This window comes from Protopterus annectens, chromosome 4.part0 (assembly GCF_019279795.1).
Source record: "Protopterus annectens isolate FY-2018-M chromosome 4.part0, PAN1.0, whole genome shotgun sequence".
NCBI lineage: Eukaryota > Metazoa > Chordata > Ceratodontiformes > Protopteridae > Protopterus > Protopterus annectens.
This window is the reverse complement of record NC_056733.1, coordinates 1,520,785,370-1,520,790,941: the sequence shown is the minus strand read 5'-3', so window position 1 is coordinate 1,520,790,941 and position 5,572 is coordinate 1,520,785,370. Positions and strand designations below refer to the sequence as shown.

At 39.1% G+C, this 5,572-nt stretch overlaps 1 protein-coding gene across 2 annotated transcripts in view; it reads right to left on the bottom strand.

The window, feature by feature from the left end:
- The window catches only part of LOC122799937 (CD276 antigen-like), a 200,020-nt gene extending 194,959 nt beyond the window's left edge, over window positions 1–5,061 (bottom strand). The window contains exon 1 of one of the 2 annotated variants that reach the window (XM_044069344.1): window positions 4,964–5,061. The gene's annotated coding sequence lies outside the window, so the exon portion shown is untranslated. The remainder of the gene's footprint in view (window positions 1–4,963) is intronic. The other variant, XM_044069345.1, reaches the window with a different exon arrangement.
- Between the last annotated feature and the right edge of the window lie 511 nt (window positions 5,062–5,572).

The window sequence follows — 5,572 nt, the reverse complement described above, 5'->3', positions numbered from 1 at the left end:
AGCCTTTTTTCAAGGAGGCAAGCCCCCCTGCACCCACCCCATGTGATGCACCCCCCACAACCCTCAGAGTTAAATATACTTACTTCAAGGTAACACAACAGTGGAGATCTAACATCACTGTTATTGAAAATTATTTTGCTGACCCTGGCTTGCCCATCCTGAAGAGAGGGATTGCAGGTGTGGCTCACTGCTTGCTGCTAGCAAGTGAAGACTTGTCAGCAACAAAGACGCATACTGGGGACAGGAGTGGCCTTAGGTCAACTGGTGCCCTAGGCAAAAGGGCTCCATGGCACATCCACCACACCACCCAGTGCCCCCATCCTGGTCTACCTACCTAAAATAAATAGTAGAATAGCGCCCATGCTAGAGCAGCACCCTAGGCAAATGCCTAGTTGGCCTATGCCTAACGGCGGCTATGACTGGGGACGTAGGCTTTCTGCTCCCAAACCGGCGATAATTCCCTCTGTATTTGTCTGGGAACATGCATGCAAAGTAAGGAGGGTAGGAGGCCCTTCTGGTAACTGAAGTGGGCAGGGTTAGGGCTTAATTAGAAAATGCCCAGTTGTCTACATTACTTATGGATTTTTTGGGAGCCCTTTAACAGATAAGGGGTGAGGGGCAGCAGCAAGGGAGTGGTGAGCCGCTGGATGTCTAAGGTCGCAGGTGAGGAATATGAGGACATGAGATTTCTCCTGTGGGGCCTCAGGTGACTCACCAGTATGGTTTGTTGCATGAGACTGGCAAGCAACTTGGAGGGCAATAGTCTGCATGGGAGGCTGACGGCCTGTGGATGGGAGGGCAATAGTCTGCATGGGAGGCTGATGGCCTGTGGATGGTTGAATAAAACACATTTTGTGTGCCTAGATGATGACGCCCCCTGCTCAGCTGTTGCCCAGGTCAGTGGCCATATTGTCACTGGTAACAAATAGGCATATGTCACTGAAGAAAGAGAGAGTAATAGAGTACGTAGGCAACAACTACAGACATACCAGAAAAATTATGAAATATAAATAGTATGATAGATTTTGTTTTTACTTTTACTAGCGAGTCTTAACATAGTATTTGACTTAGTCCTGTAACTAACATTTTTTGACATTTTACATTTTTTGTTTTTACTTTTACTAGCGAGTCTTAACATAGTATTTGACTTAGTCCTGTAACTAACATTTTTTGACATTTTACATTTTTCATTTTGTTTACATTTCTACTCTGCCTCATTGCAGAATACTTTAAATGTTAATGTTGAGACATCTAAAGGGAGACGGAGTTTTGCCTAATGAAATCTGCTCTAGATTGACAGTGCAGAGACGCAGATAATTTTTTTGATTTGGGTGCGACAGTATTAGAAAGTAATAAATTAGGCAGTATGAACCAGTTACGTTATTCATGTGCAATTTAAGAATTTATCCCGATTCATTGATTAAATATTTTTGTGATGGTTAGCGTTCTTGTAGATCACAGGATAAACTTCCAAAATTGAGAGATATGAATGTGGAAAAGAAACAGAAGAAAAAAAAAAAAAAAACACATGAGCGTGTGTGTATGTCTGTATGTGCTGGGGGTTGCCGAAGATACATGGAACAAACAGCTCTCTATGGCTGAGCAGAAAAAAAAATGATGATGTAGATGAGAGTAGGACTGGGACCATAATGCCAAGACAGAACATATACATGATTGAGACTACGGGAATGAAGAACTTCACTGAACTGAAATCCATTTCAAATTCAACTGTTTCATTGTCTGAACCAAGCACTTCACAAAAAACAGTTACATTTCGGTATAGGCTGTAAAGGGAAACATAAGCTAAAATGTTGCTAGAGCAGACATAAGACTGTAGATGTGGGTAATGTTTTCAGTGTAACACTGCTAATTAAAAGCAAACAATAACTCCACATAAGGAGTTTGACATAACCAGCGTTTCTACCAAATTGGTCACCTTTTCCCAGTGTTTTATTATCATCCCATTTCACTTTTGCACTGTGATCTCAAAAAAGTCCGAGTGTGTCTTGAAACAGTGAACCACCAAGTCTGAATCAGACTCTTGATTGATTTTACCTTAATTGCATCCACTAGTAATAATTCACATTACAAAACTTTTGCCAAAGATAACATGCATAAATAGACAACACAGCTAATTTTTTCTGCATCAACTTTATTTTCAAAGCAAAGAACTGTGATAGATAACAGCGCAACAGAACTAGTTCAGTCTAGGCAGCACCACCGAAGCATGCATCACGAAACTAAGTTTAAGCGTCATAAGCAGAAATAGGGCAAAAACCTGTTCATCTTTCAGTGCAAAGCAGGAAAGAAAACGAATGCACTCAAGTGACAATGTACTTGAGATTCTTACCCCAAGAATATGAAACTGCCACATTAATCATATGTAGCACTGTAACAAGACTAACACATCCTATCCACCAGTAATGTAACATGAGCTAAACAGTTTACAAATACGTTTTTTATGAAAGTTAATCTTGAAACATTGTTTATGAACCTACTGTGAAATTCGGGTGTGATCTCCTTCCAATAAATTTGGTGTTCTGCTTAAAAAAAAAAACTGACAGTGAGATCATGAGATCATAAAAATAACGTATCAAGTTTATACAAGGAAGACTAACAGTAGCATGTACCAGCGTTAATAACAATAAATACTATAAACAAGTACATGGTTCTAAAGTACTTTTACTACAGCTGGACAGGGTGACAACCGATAGCTCTGAAATGTGAACCTCTAAGATTTACAGAAAAATCTCTTTAGAAAAAAAGAGCGACAGATCACTGCATACAATGTTCCTGCAGTTTATATGATGGCCCAAAGTGGAAGAATGTTTGAAAAAAAACTTTGGTTAAGTCAAAAACTGCTCTAGGGAGTTGTATTTCACAGCATCGTACGTTGTTTGTAAAGGGCTAGAAAGTACTGAAGATTATTTCCCAATGTTACTGTTTTTAATAACACCAAAATTCTTAGCTGCTGTTTATTTTGAAAAAAGCAGTGTGCACACTTATGCAACCAGCTTATTGTATGTTTTTTATTGTTTATATTTTTCCCCTAACAGATTTGTTTTTCAATTGAATTGTACAAGTTATAGGTCACATTAAAGGTGGGAAAAGTTTTGAAGTGATTTATTGTGGTCTCATTTTTTTACATCACAAAAACCAACAGGTGTGTACACTTTTGACATCCACTGTACCGCTTTAGTTATATTTATTATTTATGTTTTGTCTCACTAATTCTGGCTTTTTAAGAGCTGGTGTATGGAAGGCCTTTGTGACTAAAGTTGTTTCAGTGACTTACAATGTAACAACTGACCCCCTGAGGGTGTTGTGAAACTAGATGCTGCAGGTTGAGGGCCTGTATCCATTTGCTTTCCTGTAACGGCTTGGAGGGCATTATTGCATTTAGAAAATGGGATGCTAAATTTGTTTTTTTTTAACCATTTGTTTAGTGGGTACGGGAGCTGGTCTCTTGGCTCTTTTCAGCCAGAACCTGCACCCAAACAACAAATACAAGCAAAAAAATGGCTCCATTATTGAAATATGGGCACTGGGAACACTGAGTGCTGGCAGACCAAAAAAAAAAAAAATCCAATCAAAAACCCAGGAGAACAGTGAATCTCCTTTTAACTTCTTTTTTTAGAATGGGGGCAAGTCCCCCTGCATCCTTGATGGGGGGGGGGGGGGCAAGCCTACCCATCTCCAAACTTATAGAAGATCACCATACATCGGAGAAGAAGAAATATTCCAAGAAATGGCTATCAAGGACTTGACATACATAAATCCGTTTTTTTGTCCAGTCTCAGTGTTTTAGGGCTTACTCTAGCAGGTTCCAATATTTCAAATGGTTACTCCCAAAACAATTCAAACATAATGTCAGCAAATACCCCAAACAAGGAGACATGCTATAAGAAACAAACTTCGAAATGTAGTAAGACATATGCTGATAGCTTGACTAAAATGTAAAGCACATAAGACAGAATTATACATTGGTGTTAATGAAGTACAGTAAGCAAGTAACAGCACAAGTATTCAGAAGCACGATTTATTAGCTGTTAACTATAATACAAAGAGCCTTGGCAAAACTCTGATGTAGTTTACCATTAGCAGAAAGCAAGTGCAATGGGAATCAGTAAGATGCTGCTTTGGTTAAATTGTTTTATATCTATCTATTGCATCGTTATTACATTGGATAATTAAAAAACACATTTTTGATGCAAACCAGTCTCTTCCTTTACTATTTCAAAGTCGTGCAAGATACACAATTGCTATTGAAGGAAGCAAGTTCAACAGGCGAGTTTTAAGACAGTGTCTGCATTCATACATCATACAGAAACTTTGCATTTAAGGTGTATGCTTATAAACAGATATAAAAACACTAAGACCTACACAAATGTTGGCCGCACATATGAACTCACATGCACACAGATTTTCTAAAGTTCAGTATAACAATTATTTATGGTAAAACTGAATAGAGACGCCCGCAGTGCAAACATTATTCAATACAAATGCTATTACAGTTGCAATAACCATTTTATTCTAAAATTCATGCTGGTGGTGTGAAGGTAGTACAAGGGAGTATGCATGCCAGAGAAAGCGCTGCAACTCCTGATATCTGATACTGCATAATGCTACAAACAAGATCCACGTTGTGAAATCAGCAGTTTTTTTTTCCTTCGAAAGAACCAGAAACCGTCCCCAACAGCCCGCAGAACAAGTGTTTTTTTTTTTACGGTGCCGAATGCCAAGTGCCCAATCCACCTTCAGCATGCGAAAGGACATACAAGCGGGCACCCCAACCGAGAATCAAAAGGGAGAACCCATTTCTAACCGGCGGCAACACTAACTGCTGCATCACGCCTTAGAAGATGAAGTATTTTATTATTTTATCCACACCTTGTGAATCGTTACTGCCAAGGAAGAACTTCGACATAACAAGCAGCGCATATCCATAAATAAAAAGACTTACCTATCACGGTACTGTCTTAATAAATGCCACTCAACTGTGTTACTCAGTCCTTACTAGCTATAGTGTTTGTTTTCAAATCTAACAACGACAGCGCAGTGCTAGCCTTCAGTTCTGCGCAGGAGCGGACATAACCGGTGATGGGTGTGAAAAGTTGCATATTATTCCATGACCCCCCCCCCCCAAAACGTGCACGCTGATTGGCCAGCGTGCACATTGTAACTCGAGTTATACTAATGAAAAAGGTCCGGTCGCCCGGACTTTATTCCATTAGTGTAACTCTACTTTTACAACACTGTCTCGCTATGTTGAATGGGTTTAACATAGCGAGACAGTTTTAAAATAAGCAACGGAGATTTCCGTTACTTATTTTAAAGCTGTCTCGCTATGCTAAACCCATTTAACATAGCGAGACAGGTTTAAAAAAAAAAGCAACGGAGAAAGCAATATCTCCGTTGCTTTTTTTACTGTTTCGCTATGTTAAATGGGTTTAACATAGCGAAACAGTTTTAAAATAAGCAACGGACATCTTCGTTGCTTATTTTAAAACTGTCTCGCTATGTTAAACCCATTTAACATAGCGAAAACAGTAAAAAAAAAAAAAAGCAACGG